The sequence below is a fragment of the Lissotriton helveticus genome, chromosome 5_1 (genome assembly GCF_964261635.1).
Source record: "Lissotriton helveticus chromosome 5_1, aLisHel1.1, whole genome shotgun sequence".
NCBI lineage: Eukaryota > Metazoa > Chordata > Amphibia > Caudata > Salamandridae > Lissotriton > Lissotriton helveticus.
The window spans coordinates 1,568,106,481-1,568,126,395 of NC_136065.1; the positions used below are offsets into that span (position 1 = coordinate 1,568,106,481).

The following is a 19,915-nucleotide window of genomic DNA, read 5'->3' on the forward strand; positions in this document are numbered from 1 at the left end:
CTCCGTCGTCTCTCCTGTGACCGTATCCATCCTTCGGTGCTGCGGTGCGGGGGGGGAGGGGTCAGCCACGTCCCTTTGCGGTCTCAGCACAGCGGCCAGCGGCCTCCACCGTGGAGCGGGCGGGAGGGGGGCCTTTTAGAACCCTCCGATGCCGCTGGGGCTCCTCTGCTGTGGCACGGCCGGTCTTTCTTAGCTCTCCGAAGCCTCCTTGATTCACTGCTTCGCTGCTGTGGAGCGGGCGGGCGGTGTCCGTTCGTCAGGCTATCCCAGAGCTTCAGCCGCCACTGCGGCACGCCGGGGGTGCACTTCTATAACCGCCGTGAGTCCTCTCTGCCCCCCCCGATGCCTCTGGAGCTCCTTTGCTGCTCACCGGTGCACCAGCCCACGTCTCTGCTGAGCGGGCGGGGGGGCCTCACTCAGCCCTCCGATGCTTTCGAACGGGCAGGTGGCGCAGGCTCAGCAGGCACCCGGAGCTTCAGCCGCCCCTGCGGCACGACTGGGGTGCCTTCTAATGCCGATGTGAAACCAGTGCTGGGCTTGTGACAGGATGATCTGCGGTGCAGGTTCAGCAGGCTCCGCAGGCTCCCGGGGCTTCGGCGATGGTGGTGTCTGAGACGAGTGTCCGATCGTGGGGCTTTTCAGGCTCCAATCTCCGTAATCCGGTCAGCGGGCAATCCAGTTACTTGTGTAGCTTTTTCAGCTTTCGTTCCGTCGTGCTGCTGAGGGCTGGTGGGTGCTAACAGGGATAATGCCCGCTAAGGGATCCCAAGCACTGGGAGCTCTTCACAGGAGCTCCTACCAGGCGGCCATCTTGATGACTCAAAAAAGGGTAGTAGATACCTTTCCCAATCGTGTATCGAAGGCTAGGCTTTTACCTTCATACAAAATCTTGCCATTGGCCCAAAGTGACTCCATTTTAGAACCTTTGATGCTATTCTCCAGCTTCTTATCTACCTTTAGTAGCTCAATTTTTGTATTTTTAAAGATGGACTTAGAGGTGTGGGGGTATCTATTTGCTGTTAATAGAGCCAGGGGGCTTAGGTTATTCAGGATGGCCCTCTCTACCTGTAGCCATATCGGCGTATAGTCGGTAGGCAGTGATATCCAATATGAGCCTTGTTTTGCCAGAAAAGCTAGCTGGAATAGTCTGAAGTCTACTAGATTTACCCCTCCTTGATTTTTATCCAGTCTTAATTTTTTTATACTTATCGTGCTTTCTTCCCTCGCCAAAGGAATTTAGAGATCAGGATGTCAATTTTTCAGTGGAAATCATCTGTGAGGAGGAGCGGGAGCATGCTGATCAGATAGTTAATCATTGGGGTGATCATCATTTTAATAGTTTTGATTCTGCCCCACCACGTTATGAATTTTGGCGACCAGGAGTCCAGAAGTTTCTTAATCTTTTCTAGTAGCAGTTTCTCATTCTGATATAGCGTGTCAATTAAGTCGCTACCAAAATTTATACCTAGGTATTTGATTTATCCTGCTTGCTAGGTTAAGCCCGACACACCCAGGGTGTCTCTCGTGCAGTGAATCTTTAGTGGTTTACATTCTGATTTGTCTCTGTTTAGCTTATACCCTGAGAATCCGGAATGTTTTGCTATCGTCTCCATCAGGGCCTCAATTGATGTCTTTGGCTGTTCCGTTACTATTAGTATGTCATCTGCATAGGCGGCTAATTTTATTTCAACGCCATTGATATCAATCCCTTTTCTGTTCGTATTTAACTTGATATCTTGGATAAGGGGTTCCAGTGCAAGTAAGAATAATGAAAGGGATAGTGGACATCCCTGTCTAGTACCTTGTTGCAGTGTAAAGGTCTCAGAGAGTTACCCATTAATGACGATACAGGCTGAAGGTTCCCCGTACATGGCCATAACCATTCGTATAAATCCCACCCCTAATTTGAACGATTGCATGCAGCATTCCAGGAAAACCCATGAGACTCTATCAAAGGCCTTCTCGGCATCTAATGTGAAAGCTACTGATGGTTCAGATTTAGTGGCCGCATGCTCTAATATGTGGCAGAGAAGTCGGGTGTTGTCATTAAACATTCGAGTACGTAGGAATCCAACCTGGGAGGTGCTTATTAGTTTAGGGAGAAAAGAGTTGAGTCTGACTGCCAATATCTTAGCATATATTTTGCAGTCCATGTTAATAAGGGCTATGGGTCTGTAGATTTTGGTGACAGTTGGTATTTCCCCTTTTCTATTATGTTAATTTATGACATGGTTTGTGCTACTGCTCCCCTAGATGCTGAGTGGTTAAAAACTTGTTTCATGGTTGGTTTCAGCTGATTTAGAAAGGTCTTGTAGAAAGTGGCTATAAACCCGTCCGGCCCGGGGGCTTCATTTTCTTTCAATGATTTGACTGCCATTTTAATTTCGGTATAGTTAATTTCTTGACCTAGCCTAAGTGTATACTCGGTGCTTAGCTGCGGTAACCCGAGTCTATTGAGGTATTTTGTACACTCCTCTAAATTAAGGTTCTGATTGTTTTTGTAAAGTTCTTTATAGATCTCTTGAAAGGTCTTGAGGATGTCTTTGTGTCTTGTGTGGGTTTGGTTGTTAGAGTCTGTGATGGAAAAGATGGCAAACTGGTTGCATTTTTGTTTGAGGTAGGAGGCAAGGAGTTTTACTGACTTATTGGCTTCGCAAAGGTTAAGGGCTTTGTATTTATTAATCCACAGTCCCGCCAACTCACTCAGGATTTTGTTGTATTCGTACTCATTTTGTGTTAATTTGGAAGGATCTTGCTATCATGTAAGGACTTTGAATGGGCCATTTCTAACCTCTTGATCTCCTGCTCAAGCTGGGTTAGTCTCAGCTTTGTACTCTTATTTATTTTTGTCTTAATTTCAATTATTGTGCCTCTGATGGTCGCCTTCAGGGCATCCCAGAGTGTGGTGGTGCTAGTCCCCGGGGAGTCCTCGTGTTTGAGGTAGTCTATTGTGGCCTCCTCCATCTTTTGTTTGTTTGCAGGGTCAGAAAGTACATCACTATTAAAACGCCATCTCCGAGGGGCAGCTTCGTGGTGACACCCGCTCAGTTTTAGGCTAATACATGAGTGGTCTGATGCTATTCTTGGAGCTATGTCTGAGTGTTTGATTAGAAGTGTGTGAGACCCAGAGATTAGTATATAGTCTATTCTGGTGTAAGATTTGTGTGAGTTAGAGTAGAATGTGTAGTCTCTAGTGTCCGGATGTTGGAGGCGCCATGCGTCCTTTAGGTTAAATTTAGAGTCGATATTTTGGAGTACAGCATGCGAGTTTGTGGGGTGATAGTGACAGGAGGATTGTCTATCTGTTATGTGGTCTATTGGGATGTTAGAATCCTCTGCTACCACCATGAGGTCGCTTTAAGGGAAGCTATCTAGCGTGCCTGACACCTCAGACCAAAAGTATGCGTCGTCCGCGTTGGGGCCGTATATGTTTGCTACATGGATTAGCTCCTCCCCCTTCTCAAATGTGTCACCAGAAGTCTGCCCCCGATATCGTGGGACTGTGAGTCTAGTGTAATGTTGGATCTTTTGGATATCAGTGTCATTACCCCTTGTTTCTTTTTGTTGGCGGGTGAGCAAGCCATCTGTGAGATCCAGTTACTGACGGCCTCCTCAGGGATAGTTTGGTCTCTTGTAGTAGGATTATATCAGTTTCAAGGAACGGAGTATGCAGTTCCTAAAGAGACCAGAAGTGACTAGGAAGAAATGTGCAGTGGACTGTCTATCAGGAAAAAGGATGGGGAATTCCTCCTTTCGGATTTAGGGCCCTCACACATCCAGCCAGCTGGCTGTCATTCCTCATCATTGGGCATGCTCCTCGTCGAGTCTGCGCTGCAATACCCGATAGGCACCCTCACTGGGGGCTCTTTGGTGGAGATCTTTTAATCCTTGCCGTAAGGGTGAGTGCGTGTAGAAGGCCCTATAGTGTATAAGTGTTGGTAATGTTGTGTATAAAAAGGAAGTTAAAAAAAGGAGAGGGAGGATCAGGGCAACTAATTTAATAATCCTGTCTCCTACCTTGATTAAACGGGAAGTAGTGGTGACTGTCTACAATAATGTTATAGTCAGTTGCTCAAAATACTCATGTGGTCAACATGTCTCTTGCCTTGTATGTCCCATCGGGATCAAGCGGCAATTCTTCAGGACCTTTAACTAGTAAATGTTGTGATCTACACAACATAACTGATGATGCGGTATAATAACCTGAATATTACCAGTCTTCTTGGCACCCGTGGTGTCCAGTGTCCGTGGGTGCAGTAGACAATCTAGGAGAGAGCACAAGTGTATAAAAACAGTAGTCACTAATATTCTGACTAACCCTGGTCGGATTGTCACAGCGCCACTTGTCTGTATGGTGTCCAATGAGTTTATAGCATAACACTTTGGTACTAGTTATATATGGAAAACTACAGAATACAAGTGGTGTATGGTTGGAGCTTAATATGTGATAAAATAAAAAACACAGCCAAAGGTAGTGGCAGGCAGGCAGCTTCCACCCGTGCTATAAAGTCGCGATCTCGAAATTTGGAGTTGAAGGGTGGCAATATTTGTCCTACCTCCCTTCTCCCAAGGTTCAGTAAGTCTACAGCCCCCAGGCGTTTTGCAAGCAGTGTTAATGTCATCTCCAGATATTTATGTATGCCAGGGCTACCAAATACGTTGGCTAACAGGGCATGCCAGATACAGTTTGTAGCGAAAAAAGAGGAAAAAGGGAAAGGAAGACAGAGAATATAGAAAGCAAAGATCTGAGAAACCCTAGTGCGGATTCCTATCCCCCCCTCTCCCCTCCCGTTCCCCCAATGAAAAAACTTGTATGTCAGAGGTGCGCCGGCAGGATCGTCGTCCCGCCTCTCGGAGAACAACTGTCGGGTAGATTGTTTTGCTGTAATCCCTATGAGTTCCTATTAGGTATGCAGCCTCTCTATGTGTTTGGGCCCATACCTTGATACCACACAAATACAGTGTGTTGGAGCAGAGTGCATATACAGTATAATTGTCTAGAAAGGATACAATGCTATGCTCCTAGGTTGTGTGTCGTTTTCTCTTATTGTTGGACCGGCGTTGCGGGTGTCTATTGGCCTGAGAACGCTACCGAGGTAGACATTGCGTGACTTAGTGAGGTAAATAGCGGTTGTAGGACCCATCTTGTCATACTGTGCACTTTGAGGTAGATAGTGAGGTAGCTAATGGTTATTGATTTCTTCTGAAGAGCAAATACAAGAACTTGGCCCTTGCCAGTCAGGTGTGAGGTCGAGCTTCATCCAGTATTTGGTTCTGGCGACGATCCCCTTTTGCTGGAGCCGGCTTGTGACGTTTCCATGTCTTGAGATGTTGGTCCGTCCAGGAATGCAGCCAGATCTTTTGGGTCGCTGAAATAGTGATATCTACCTTTGTTGATTATCCTGTATTTCGAGGGGGCAACAAATGAGAACTGCGTGTTTTTGCTCCTGAGTATATCGCGTAAGGCAAGGAATCCCTTCCTGGTACCGACCCTGGGCTTAGAGTAGTCTTGTGTGAGAATGATTTTATGTCCTTTCCATATAATCTGGTTATTTTTACGTACATAGTTAAAGATGGCCTCCATGTGCTGCTAGCTTAGGTACTTGCAGTTGATAGGCCGGGCTGCTTAGCTTGTTGTAGATTTAAAGGTGGGTACTCTGTGTGCTCTGTCTAGCTCAAACTACCGGTCAAACTTTCAATTTGTAAGTTTGGGGATCAAGTCCCGGAGAAAGGCAGAGCAAGAGCCCGCTGTGTCTTCTGAGCCCTCCCGGACCACAAGTATTCGAATGTTCCCCCGACAGTTACAGTCTTCAATCTCCGTTGTCTGTTTCTGAAGTGACGAGGTAATTTTGGTTAGTGCCTTCATCTCCTGACTTGAGCTGTGGGTAGTATCTTCTACGTCACTGATCCTTTATTCTGCTGCTGCGAGTCTATTATTCACTGTATTCAGGTCAGCTCTGACAGCTGCGATCTCAAGTTGGATCGCATCCGTGGTATGCTTTGTGGTTTTAGCCAAGTCGTGGACATCAGCTAGTTTTTTTAGGATCATGTCTAAGGTGCTATTGATGTCTGGCTTCTGTTTGAGTGGGGAATCAGATATCGTTGGCTAACCCTTGCTCTTTTTTAGCTGTTGTTGCAGCCTGGACTCTCTCTCCGCCATGATTATTTCTGTGGTGTTCTTTTGGCGTTTCTCTGTTCTCTTGATGTACTTGCTGTTCCTGTTTCAATGTCCTTGTAGCTTTCTAACTAGTGACAGCTATCCCGATGGCCTTTGTGGTCTCTCATGGCCCCTTCTGCTTGGTAGCTTCCTGTGGGTTCTTTTTGGCGTCTCCCTCATGGGGCTGACGGTCTTGCATGGTGGATATGCCCTGGTGTGAGTGTCCTGGCGTCAGGGCACATGTGTCACCTGCAGATCCTTTTGCTTAGGGGGTGTCTGATTGTGTCGTCAGGTCTAGCTGTGGGTTGCCAGTGGTAACTGTGCCTTCCCAATGTCTATGTCTTTGTTGTGGCAAGAGCCATTTTTAGGTGTCCTCAGCTCTGTGATTCTTTCGGTTTCGTTTTCGGTCTGCCCTCCGTGCTGCACCTCTACAGAAGGTCCTTGCTCTCAAGGCAGTATTTTGTTGCCCAATCTAGCTGCAACCTGATTTACTTCATTAGCACCCACTTTGCGCTGACGGCTGAGCCAGTGCGGTGCCAATGCCTTTCCTATGGTGCTGTTTTAGGGGATCCACAGCAGTGCTATCCATTTATCTGCTGAGGCTTTTGCGGATTTTCTGCTGAACTTTATCCGAGAAGGACTGCACCAGCGATCTACAGAGCCCTGTACTTTTTTTTGGGCTGTGGCTTACTAGTATTGGCTCTTCCGGAGCACTCCAGTATCTGCTGCGGTGACCCCTCTTAATGTGGCTATCCTGCGTGCTGGCAAAGAATCCTCTGGGTTGCCCGCTCAGGCTGTGAGCTGAGCTGCTGCGTTGGTGTCTGGCATACGTGCGGCACACTCTTTGCATTACGGGTGTCCAGGCAGCTCCCTTATTTTGTGTCAACAGATCTAGCTGCGTGCTGCCAGCATGACACAAAGCAAGATGTCAACTTGCATGGACGAGTGTGTCGGTGGAATCACCGCCTCCCCCATGCCTTTGTTCCGGTGGGCGCCAATTTAGCTCTCTTCCTCGCTATCCGCTGTGGTGCTTTCTGTTTTCTGTGTATTTTTTTCCGTTTTTCTTTTATTGATTGCTGGCCCACTGTGGTCAGTTCTACGCTTGCAATAATCTCGCCTTGTAGGGCACCTCCGCTTTTGCTCGCACTGTTCGTTCGTTAGCGTTTAGAGGTACACTACCGTGCGGGCTGAGAACCGGGCTCGGTGCTTCTCGCCAAAGCTCTTGGCACTGTTATGTTAGCGCGATATATAACCACACCGGTAGCGCTCTTGTTGATCCGGTTGGCCACCTTCAGTGATTTCCTCTCGCATCTAGACCCCTTCACACTCGCACTCACGGTCTCAAGCCCCTCCTCTCTGAGCAGTATGCTGCGCGTACCTCGGGTTTTCCTCGGGTGGGTGCCGGCCGATGCAGATGACTGTAGATGCTGGTAGGTGTTGGTCGATGTTGGCGGGCAGCTTCGGTAGGGTTCCGGTGTACCGCTCCGACTGTGTTTCACCGCTTTATGCTTGGTTTCATTCTTTGATGAGACTGTTCGCCGCCATTTTGTTCTTGCGTCTCACCCTTCATGTCCTTGCCATAAGCTCGATTTACCCTGTTCTACAGGCACCGGAGATTCTAACGAGGGCAGCAGCCTTAGAAGGGACTCCTCCAATGGTCAGATCCTTGAATGCTGCTCCTTTACATCATGTACTCATCGGGGGAATTAAAGTTCTTTTCTCCGATCCAGCGGAGCGACGGAATCAGGCAGCCATTAGCTCTGCTGTCCAAGCCACGCCTCCTAACCCCAGCTTCACCTTTTCTTCGGATGGGGCATGGACTAAACAGAGATTGCTTTTCAGCTTGATTCCTGTAATTCCGCTCATCAAGATACTATTTATTTTTTATTCATAGTGTTCCTTCTCAATTTCCCTGTTGTTTCTTCCCTCTCCCACAAACCCCCCCATTCTCCTTGTTGTTTCCCCCACCTGCCATAAAAAGTGCTATGACGTGGTCAGCGTTGGCTGCGTTAAATCGCTTTTTCAACTGCCCTGTTTCCTATTCCCTTCACCCTGTTGTTTGTGTTGCCTGCCACCATCCTCCCGCTGTCCCTGTTGCCCACCCCCCACCAGGAAAAAAAGCTATGATGTGCTGGTATCATCATAGCATTTTGTTTCCCTCCACTTTTTAAAAAACTTTAAACAATGCTGCTGTAGTATGCTTCATCATCAACATATAATATCTGAACAACAAGACTGGTCTACCTGACATCTATTAATACGTTGTAGAGCTTGCACCGAGACGCTACATTCTGGTACCAGGAGTGGGGTGCGCTCTATCTTACACCGTTACGACAAGGAAATTAATAAGAAATCAATCTATATCAATGACCCAACGGCCATAAAGTACGTAATCGCCCAGAGGTACGTGGTGTATGCTTATGTCACAAAAATTAGGTGAACACTATTTCTTGCTTACCTGCTTCTCGAGAGCGGTGGTACGAGAGAGACTGTTGGCAGCACGAGTCACGGCTGGAGGAAGCAGCACGAGTAAAGAATTTGGCATGAGAGCAGCGGTAGGCAGCACGAGGCAGTGCTAGAGGCGGCAGAGAGAGTGAAGAATTCCAGTGCTGGAGGCAGCAGCACAAGCAAGGATAACGGGACAGGCTCTTCACATGCCTTAGTCCACTCTGTTGCGACGCACGCTCACAAAGAAAAGTCACACGCAGCACAGGATACCAGGAATGGCAGCGGGATGATGTCACGTGCAGGTGACCATCTTAAGTGGGGCTAAATAGAACGCATTTGAAACGATATAGGTTTACTTCCCGATCATTTCCACGTTGCTTCCTAATATTGCTCCGTGTGACTCACAATCATTTCTACGGCGCTTCCTCATATGTCCTCGTTTTACTGTGGCATTTTCTGCAATTACTTTCACAACGCTGCCTGCTGGATTTTGAGTTATCAAGTTTCACCTGCAACAATATAAGATGAGCAAAATTTTCATTGTCTTCATTTTATAGTTGGATAATACAATTTTTTGAGAAACACTTTACTTATTTAATTCTTAGATTATGGCTAACAGTCAAAATGTTGTGCAATCATCGCCATTTTTGCTAAAGCCAGGTAAACCAGAAATTAAATGGAACCAGTGGTTGTGTATCTTCAAGAACTACTTAGTAGCTATTGATGCTCACAGGTATGAACCACCTAGAAAGTTAGCACTGTTCAATCCAGGTGTTGCTGGGCAGAATGTATCAGACAACCTTCTTCTGGTAGAGACACCAGGTGGAGATGGAGACTGGGATGTTCAATTGGATGCGAAAGAGAGGAAGCTAGTGCGCTCTTAGACAGGCATAGTAGCACTGAGTCAGTGGAGGATTTAATTGCAGCATTACGCGTTTTGGCCCTTAACGTGTGGATTTCATAACTCTGTCAACCCATACATTAGAGACCAATTTGTCTTTAACTGTTTCTAAACATAAATACAAGAGAGATTGCTGAAAGATCTATTGTCTCAACTCAAGCCTTAGCCACCTAAGAAGATTCTTCTCCTCCTTCACACATTTCTGAAGAAAATACTACATCTGCAATTCATTCTTGAGGTCCCAGAGAAATGAGAAACCAGACTGTCTTTTACCGATGTGGGCCTAGAAATCACATCTGCAAGTTTGTCATGCCCTGCAGTGGGAAAAAAGTAGGGCACTTTCAAGCAGTCTGCAGAGCACAAGAGGGGTATACCAGTCATCTATTAATACAGCACAGCGCTTGCACCCTAACGCTACACCTGCACAGCAGTACAACGTGGCTAAGAAATATTGTCAAAGCCAGTAGCTCTCACATAGATGAGACATATTTGCTTTGCCAACGCTTATTTAATGGTATGGCCAGTATTTTAATGTCCCCGCTGATACAAAAATTAGGAAAATCACCTAAAGTATTTTTTTGCTCTTATCAATACATTCTTAAAATAGCAAATATAAGCAGAAAAACCACTAAAATCTGTTCCAGAGGTGTTTTAATGATGTATCACAGATAGTTAAACACCAAAAACGTTGTTAAAACATACATGCCAACATTTTAGGACAGGGACGTGGGAGATTTAAAATAAAACATCGGGAGAATGAAAATTCCCCATTGACTTCTATGGTAGAAAATCCAATTTCGGGCTAAAATAAAGCCATTTTTGGCTTGAAAAATCGGTAGTCTCCCGCCTGAATCGGGTCTATTGGCATGTAGGTAAAAATTAACAAGGACGATTTTGTATAAAGTCCTCTACAAGTATCATGCCTGGGTCTTTGTAAAACATTAAAACATAAACAAAGGCCAATATATGGTATTTTTTTCTGGGAAAGGTTAGATGCCAACTCTAGCGGGATATGACACGGCTTTGCAGGGTTAACATGTCCGTGTGTTGAGAACTGCAAGGAACTGTAGAAAAGAACACAAAGAAATAAACAGCTGCCATGGAACAAAGTGGGGGGAGCGGGTTGGCTTCCAGGGCGCCATGACATGAGCCATTAAGAGCAGAGTCCACTCCCTCTCATTGCCAAGACCCCACCGATCCCCTCAGAGCCGCATCTCCTCCCCAAACTCTGTCTGCGTCCTAAAAAGGAAGCCATTTCCTCTGCTTGGCTAGGAAGGAGAAGTGGGGGGTGGGGGTGAGGGAAGCGAGCGAAGATCCCGCGTCAGAGAGGCGGGAAGAGGCTGCAGCTCCGAGAGCCAGTGACGCATCTGAAAATAACAGCCCTTGGCAGTACACACACGAACACTGACACGGGGAGCGAGCTGAACCCCTCCCCCCACTGACAGGAACGTGACGCGCTGAAAATAACAGGCGCCGGGTGGTTCGCTCACACACAGAGAGGGAGTGGCCTATAAGCAGCGCGCGACACCGCCCCCCCCCCCTTAGAGTCTGTGACGCTGTAGCACAACAACAAAGGTGGAGGAGGGATACACACAGGCATAGGTTCATACGCGCCGAGACAATCCTTTAAGGCCGCCTTTTGCAAACCAGTGACATAACTCAATTCATATAACACTGACTATTTATACATTCACGAGGTGATTGCACAGATTTTTATTTAAAAACAAAACGCGGCAAAATGCTAAAGAATCGACCGGAAATAGCAAGTGCACCCCTCGGGAAGTATCCCGTAGAGGCAGTCGCATGCATTGGGGGCTCCACTGGTCTACTGCGTGCGTTGGGTGTACCAGCATGCCCAGGCATTTTTTTAACACAAGCAGCAAAAAAAGCCCTACCCACCGAAGTAAAACAACAAATGAGTACCAGCTGCGTAGAAAAGCTGTCTCTAGAGATGGTAAGTGTTCCTTTGTGAGGCGTGGGAAGTTGATTAAGTCCTGGCTCTTTACTTTCCGGGAATTGTGAGCCTGCCTGCCAGTTCTTTTTATTATAATTTGGAAAGCAAGACTAAAAAGAATCTATCCCGTTTGTGTTTCTTTACTAAGCTCAGATACCCCACAGCCCCCCCTTGCATGCAAATCCGGCACTAAGAAACCTGTCAAAAGAGATTTTTGTTGGAGAAAACTTGTTGGAGTTATTGTTGCCTACATAGGAAAGACAACATTGGGTTAATTTACAGGCAATCCAGGACGGCCAGCGGCTGAGCAACCTATGCTGTTCACCCACCTGATTGTTCAAAGAGTGCCTGGACTACATAAACATCAGGTGCTAAACCTTTTGGGGTCCTCCACCCTGTGACCCCTAGAACTGAGCTCACATGCAGTGGCGGAGCGTTACAGGGCAAGCCCCCAGTTGTTGATGTTTACGACTGCCCATGGGACTAACGGGGCACCATAGATTTTTTTTCCCGGCGTCCTGCCATAAGGATTTTACATTTTTATGCTTCAGTGTATTTTATGTCTTATGTACTTCTATGATTTACTGGTTTACATAAAATAACTTATTTTTCTTCTTCTGACTTGCGGATAGTGGGTCTGGAGCACAGGGTGTGCTCCTTCCTTGGCTGCTTTCTGCACTAGAACGCCTTGGATTGCCCCGTAACTCCGCCAAGCCCCTAGGGGCAGCACCTGTCCCCCACCCCATGCTACCTTGCCTAATTTGTTACCAACCTTTTACCTGCATCCTGCCATCTCCAGGATGTCCTGCAAATCCAGCAGGAATGTATTGGTGCCCACATCTGACAAAGGGACTCCGTCCTCTGCAAAGAAACCTTTGGTGTGCCCTTTGTTCTGTGAACTTTCACATGACACTGTTAATACATCTGTGGGATGCCTCCATCACTGCCTCAGACTGTGCCTCCTTGATCTGCGCTGGATAATCTCAGACCAAATAATGTCACAAGACCCCATGCATTTGCTGATATCCACTAGTGCTTTTTTCATGGCCTAAACCAGGGGGCGCCTACCTAATGTGGTCAGTTCACCCAAGTGAATTATTAGCACGTCAGGGCACCTTGGGCCCCTATAAAACCCTGGTGCAGTTTAATTAAGAGGATCGCCCATTGCATGACTGAAAAACCCATCCACGTTACGTCGGTGTAAAAACCCGGGTCTCAGTTTCTTCCCGTAGCCCGTTGGGGCACCTTTACGTCAAAGGAAAGGTGATTACCTAGACTCTGACCCCTAGCAAGACATAAAGCTAGGGGTACTGTGTCAAAATTGTTTTAATAAATGAAGGCAACCTGCATCACGTTGTGAATACTCACTGCATTTTAAAAGTCATCTGTTAATTAAACCACAGGACACAGCAGCGTCCTGTAAAACTGATATCTGTGCCCAAGGCAACCCGCTGCAAGCAGAACACATCTATGTTGTATAAAACTAATATTGGCACACAAGGCAGACCACTGCAAACCTATTTACCAAGCATGTGTTGCAAAGAGCACTGTACGTGTGGCAAATTCCATTCAACACGCTCATCTGAAGCCCCTCCCCCCCCACTGGGTTACCCCTCTCAAGGCCTAATGCACAGCTTTCCAAACTTTTCATTTTGGTGACACACCTTTTTGTCAAAAAATTTTCAGGGACATGGTAACGCGAGGTAGCGTAGCGAGCGAGCCAGAATCGCCTATGGTGGGTACGGGCCCCACACACACCCACCCCACCCACAACCCCACAGACACACACACACACCCCACACACACACACACACACACCCCACACACACACACACACACACCCCACACACACACACACACACACACCCCACACACACACACACAACCCCACACACACCCCACACGCCCACAGACACACCACACCCCACACCACACACAACCCCACCCCCACACACACCACCCCCCCCCACACACACCCCACACAACCCCACACACACCCCACACACACCCCCCACACACACACCCCCCCACACACACACACACACCCCACACACCCCACACACCCCACACACACACACACACCCCACACACACCCCACACACACCCCACCTCACACACACACACCACCCCACAGACACACCACCCCACAGACACACCACCCCACAGACACACCACCCCACAGACAGCACCCCACAGACACACACCCCACAGACACACACCACCCCACAGACACACCACCCCACACTCAACCCCATACATACACACACCCCACCCCACACAGACACCCCACCCCACACACACACACCCCACAAACACACAACCCCCCACACACATTAAAAAGCCTTCTGTAACCTTGGTAAATGTAAATGTATTGCGACTTATATAGCGCACGTATCACCCGAAGGTATCAAGGCGCTTGCTTAGGGAACCCGTCCTGGTATTCCCCTGTGAGATACCCCGGCAGGGTATCCACAAGGTGAAAGCCAGGCATCCCGCTGCGAGGGGCCGTAGTGGAGATTAAGCAAGCTATTGCCCAGAGTCGCAGAGTGTGACCCCGTGAGTCGAGTAGGCACCGGAGCGAGAATTGTCAAGTCCGTGGAATTTTTTAGCCCGAGACCCGCCGAGGGGTGGAATCGAACCCTGGTCCACGGTCGATCTCAGCTTCAGAGTCTGCCGCCTCTAACCGCTGAGCCACGCTTCTCCACTTTGTAACCTTTGTTTATGTAATGTTCCTCGTGCTGCCTTCATGACAGGCTAGACCAGGGGTACCAAGGGCATGCCAGACTACCCTTGATGGACATCCATGATTCCCACCCTCTTGGGCCCTCATGGAGGAATGAGGATGAGGTCAAATGCTTTTTTCAGGGGGGGGGGCAATGAAATCAGTGTCGGGGCAATTCCAGCTGCCTCTGATGTGCCTTTGTGCCCCAAGGAGCTTCAGGGATCTCAAGTAGGTCCTCCACCAGCGGGTCTGCCTCTGGCGCCGTCTTCCCTGCGGGATCTGGTACTAGATCTCAGACCCCAGCAATGACTTTTACACCGTTGCCAAAGTTTGCACCCATTCCTTCTGTACTGTTGCCAACTCCAGTGATGCTGTTCAACGTTGTGATTCCAATGCCAGACAGATCCATTACTGTTTTGTGCTATGAAATTACAAAACCACAACTGGTGATAATGTAACCAATTTCCAATCCAGTTCCTCTGCCCTGATGTTTTATAGTAGAGGATTCAAGCTATTATGGTTTCTAATTCAGACCTAGTTCATGCAGCACCCGATGTCTCTTAAAATATTGATGGTGATAAAGATTGAGGCAGGTTACTCCTCCTCCTGATACTGAAGATCTGGCTAGATCTGTTTACTATCATTAAGAATACACAGTGTCAGAAATTGTGCATGCTGGAGATGCATTCTGGTTCAAGAGGAAAGACGGAGTTCGGTATGCATTTCCAGTGCTTCCTCTCCTGCCTTGGATTCTGACGATCAGGACATACCGAGCCTAGTCATTCTTATCTCGCCAAACTGGGCCAGAAGATTGTGGTACCCAGAGCTCCTGCACCTAAACATTTCTCCTCTGAACAGGAACAAGACAGGGTCCTGCATCTAAGTCTCCACAACCTACACCTCCATGTGTGGAGACTGAGCGACAGCAGCTAAATGTGTTTGATTTGCCACTGAGGTGGCTGATGTAATCCTTTCAGTCAGGCACCCTTACGTGAAGTTAACCTAAACTGGATACAACAACGCATTTGTTGCCTGACTTGGTGCCCGAAACACTGACCCATAACAAGCCAAACTGTGTGATCTTCTTTTGTTTGCTCTTTGATTTGAGGTGGACACAGTGAAAGGTTATTTGTTGGCACTGTGTTTACCTGACGAAGAGACTTTAAGTCACCATACCATTTGTGATGTGTGTTATAAAAAGATTTGACCCCCCCAAACCGTCTGTTGTGCTCCAAAGGGATGGGAAGTTTGTCTAGACATTTTTCATGTGCACAACCTACGAGCTTATGCACAGCTGTTTCTTAAAGCTTTTCACACTCAAGCCCTTCTCATTGCAAACACCACAACGAGTGAGTGAATTGCAACTAATTTTAGTGTAACAGCCCTACACCACTTTCTTTCTGGACAAAATGGTACTGAGGACCTGGACAGCATTCCTACCAAAGGTCGTGACTCCCACCTATGTTGGTCAGTTGATCACTCTGCAATCTTTTTTTGCCTAACATGGGCGCTTTAGCATGGAGCATGCGTGCAGCATGCAAAGGGTCTTTGTGTGAATGATCAGCTCTTCGTGGGAGTTTCTGGTGCAAAGAAATGCAAGGCTGTACAAAAGAAGACTCTCTCAGAGTAGACACCTCTGCATCAGCATTTTCTACGCACTGGCCAGTAAACAGACCCTTGAAGGCTCACTCCATCAGAGACAATGTACTACTACAGCTTTCGCATGAGGCACCTGTTCTAGAAATCTCACAGGCTGTGACGTCAGCGTATACGTTTACGAAAACTGCTCCTTTGTCAGGTCATGTAATAATAGACTGGGAGGTGGCCCTGAGTAATTAATAGTGGCTGGAACTAATTCAAGCATTCCATCTATCATTTGCTTTCGTATACTTGAGTGACGCCCTAGGTTGTACAGGTATGCTTAGATGTAGGTCCTGTGCAGAGAAATTAGCTCTAATCAAGCAAAACTGGTTTTGAGTTGCTTGTGTTCTGGTTCAGGGAGGACCTGGCCTGGCAGTTAGGGCTGGACTGTTCCCATTGGAGTAGGGTCAAGAGTGATTTTCATATGAATACCTAAAATTAAACATTGATTAGGGTATTTTTGAAGAGCTGAGTCTGGCACTTATTTCTGCAGTCAGTTAAGGATGGATGGAGCCTTGGGGCATTTCATCGAAATGTTGTTCCAAATTCTGGGGAAATAGCAGGAAAAGGCCTAACATTTTCTTTTCTCTGAACAATTGCAGACTAACTGAGAGAAAACACAATACATACTAAAAAAAAGATGGACAAATGTACACAGAGAGAGAGAGACACAATAAACAGCTCCAAATACCAAACTTGTAGACAGATATACGCAGAGACATATACAAAACATATGGCATTGGTGATAGGGAGAACAAACTCATAACATATGCTAGGCAACAGAAATGGTGTACAGAAGAAAAAAGCTTCTGCCTGTGGCTATTGCACCATGCCATGCATATTTCCCTCCCTCCACATCACCCCTCTCTTAAAGTTCTCCCATATTTTTCCTCCCCGGTGATCTCAGATATCAAGATCACCAGGGGAACCCATATTTGTACTCCTGAATTCTGTATTCTGGCAGGCATAGAAAGCAGTGCTTTAAATGGCTGAGTGCTGGCACTACTCTAGTTTGTTATGTACAGTGCAAGTGCAGCGGACGTTGAGGCTGTGGGAGAATAGCATGTCTGGGTGCCATTCTGTACTTTATCCATGTGCTAAGAAGCTGCAGACAGCTACTGATGTGCATTATCTCATGGCGGGGGAGTGGAAAAGACCAGCCATGCACTCTTAATCAACAACACAGTTTCCAATTATAGTCCTGGCCCCTTGAAATACCTCTTTAAAAAAAATTGTTGTCCAGAGATTTTAATTTTTGATTTGTGCTTTTGTATCATTAGAGAAGTAATTTAGCTTGAGTAGACTTTGCTAATCCGGGCCAAATTTTTCTGGACAACATTTCTACAAATGGCAGATGTGATACAGCGATGATGTAATATTTCAGGATGAGACCTATATACTTTATTTCGGTGTCAAAACATAGGTTTAAGGGGTTAAGTCGTCGGACAAAAAATAACTCCTCAGAGCAACCCTTCCGCCTTTTCCAAAATGACGGCTTTATAATGATGTGTTTTAGCCATCATATTGGCAATTTATTTCTAATATTGTTTTTGTTTCACGTTTCACGTTTTCCGGTGATTCAGATTTGTAAACATGAGGGAAGCCGGTGGCAGAAGAAGGATCTTTACCTCCTGACAGAGTGCTGCTAACTATAGAATCTGAGGACTCCTTCAACAAAGAAAAATGTGTCCAATGCCAAACTAAACAGAAAGAAAAGCTAACATCAGCTGCAACTGGACAGGAGACAGTTTGAGAAGCTGCAGAAATAAGGCAAGACGAAGTTCACAAAAGACTGAAATTGATGGGTGAATCCCAACAAGAATCCGAGTCTTCTGAGAAAGCGACAACAACCAACCCCAATGCCCATCCACTTAGAAGATCGATGGTTACCGCTCGTCCACCTCCAACAACTGACCAGAAAGCAGAGGATCTTCAATGTGTTTCTGTGGTTTATTTATTTATTTATAAAATTTCTAGAAGCGCACAAATACCTTGCGGTGTCTCGGCGCTGGAGTTCGTTAAGATTGCAGGGAGCTCCCACAGGGACTTACTGGTTAAAAAGCCAAGTTTTTATATGCTTCCGAAATATAAGCAAGGAAGAACTTGATCTGATATTAAGGGGGAGCTGATTCCACAATTTCGAGGCAGCAACTGTGAAGCGTTTGTCACCCCATGTTGCTTTCCTAGTGCGTGGAATATCAAGTAGCTGAGATGCCGCAGAGCGTAAGGAACGATTAGGTTTATGGAAAGTGATAGATTTTTTTAGGAAGTCAGGTCCAATATCGTTCAATGTTTTATAAATAATGCACAGCGCTTTAAACTTTGTGCGACTTTTGACAGGCAGCCAATGTAGTTGGCGGATAATGGGAGAGATGGATGAGAATTTCGGTGTACCAGTTAGAATTCTCGCAGCAGCATTTTGCACTAGTTGTAATTTATTCATGACTTGTTCCTGTGCATTCAGCCATAGTCCGTTGCAGTAATCAATTTTTGAAAGGACTAGCGTAGACATTAGGGTTTTACCTGAGTTTTGAGGAAGAAACGGAAGAAGCTTTTTTACCATTCTCAAGGTATAAAAGGACGCTGAAACCACTGCATTGGCATGGCTAGGGAAAGTAAGCTTATTATCGAGTAGGACTCCGAGATTTCTAACTTTTAGCACCGGGAGAGGTGGATCTCCCAGCTCTGCTGGCCACCAAACTGGTGACCAAGACGGGGTCAGTTCACCGAAGAGCATGACCTCCGTCTTATCGGAGTTTAGTTTTAAGCAGTTCTGGTCCATCCAGGCACAGATCGCTCTCATTCCTTCCTGAAAGTTAGCGGCCACTGCAGCTCCATTTCTGTGAATAGCCAGGACTAATTGAGTGTCATCGGCGTATGAGGTTATTCCTGTGCCGAATGACTTAATCACCCTCGCTAAGTCCGATACATAGATATTAAAAAGCGTCGGACTTAGCGAGGAGCCCTGAGGAACTCCACACGGCAAGGTGAAATCAGGGGAATAGTAGCTACCCATTTTCACAGACTGTTCTCTGTCTGATAGGAAAGATGCCAGAAGAGCCTTAGCTTTGCCTTGGATGCCCATGGCATTGACACGGTCGATCAAGATGTTATGATCGACCGTGTCAAAAGCAGCCGATAGATCTAAAAGTATCAAAACTGCTGTGCCGCCTTGATCTAAAATTATTCTTACTTCTTCAGTTGCTTTTATCAGGGCGGTCTCGGTGCCGTGCCCCTTTCTAAACCCAAATTGGGTATCATCTAATAAGTTGTTGTTATCAATAAAGCTTGAGAGTTGTAAATTCATTGCCTTCTCAAATACCTTAGAAGGATAAGGAAGCGAGGCAATGGGTCGATAGCTTTTTAACTCAGCTGGATTTAGTGTTGATTTTTTTAGAAGGGGCTTCACGATGACTTTCTTCCAGATTTTGGGGTAATCTCCTGTCTGGAACATCGTGTTACAGATGTGGGTAAGCACCGGAGCTACTTGATCAGATGCCAATTTGAGAATGCTTGGGGGACAAGAATCCATAGGAGATCCTGATTTGACCGCATTCATAATTTCCTCTATAGATGCTTGAGAGAGTGAGGAGAATGCTTCTAGGGTTGGTCTGGCAGGTATATTAGGAGCAACTGGGCCAACTGTAGCATCAGAAGTTTTTTTTTGTGTGAAATGATTAAAAATATCTGTGACTTTTCCTTTGAAAAAATCCGCAATTTCATTACAGAAGGATTGAGAAGGTTCTATGGAATCAGGAACCATGGGGTTGGATAGCTTTTTTACCACCTGGAATAACTGTTTGCTCGAATTTTGAGCTGATTCTATTTGTGTGGTGTAATAATTACATTTTTCCTTAATAAGAAGTTTTTTATAATTTTGCAGGGCTGTCTTGTATCTCTCTTAGTCATTATTGTCGTAATTCCTGCGCCAGCGTCTCTCTAGATTGCGACATCTTTGTCTCTCGAGCCTTAGTAGTTCGGAAAACCAAGGAGCGGAAGGTTTATTACGGTTAGGCCGTAGTTTTTTGACAGGTGCCACATAATCTAGTGCGTCGTTCAACCAGCGCACGTAGTTATTAGATGCTTCACTTG

General features: G+C 46.5%; 1 long non-coding RNA gene across 1 annotated transcript in view; it reads right to left on the reverse strand.

The window, feature by feature from the left end:
* Nucleotides 1–19,915, reverse strand: part of LOC144753706 (uncharacterized) — a 122,505-nt gene that overhangs the window by 52,085 nt on the left and 50,505 nt on the right. The window contains exon 2 of the long non-coding RNA XR_013594491.1: nucleotides 8,616–9,114. This is a non-coding gene — a long non-coding RNA (uncharacterized LOC144753706). The remainder of the gene's footprint in view (nucleotides 1–8,615; nucleotides 9,115–19,915) is intronic.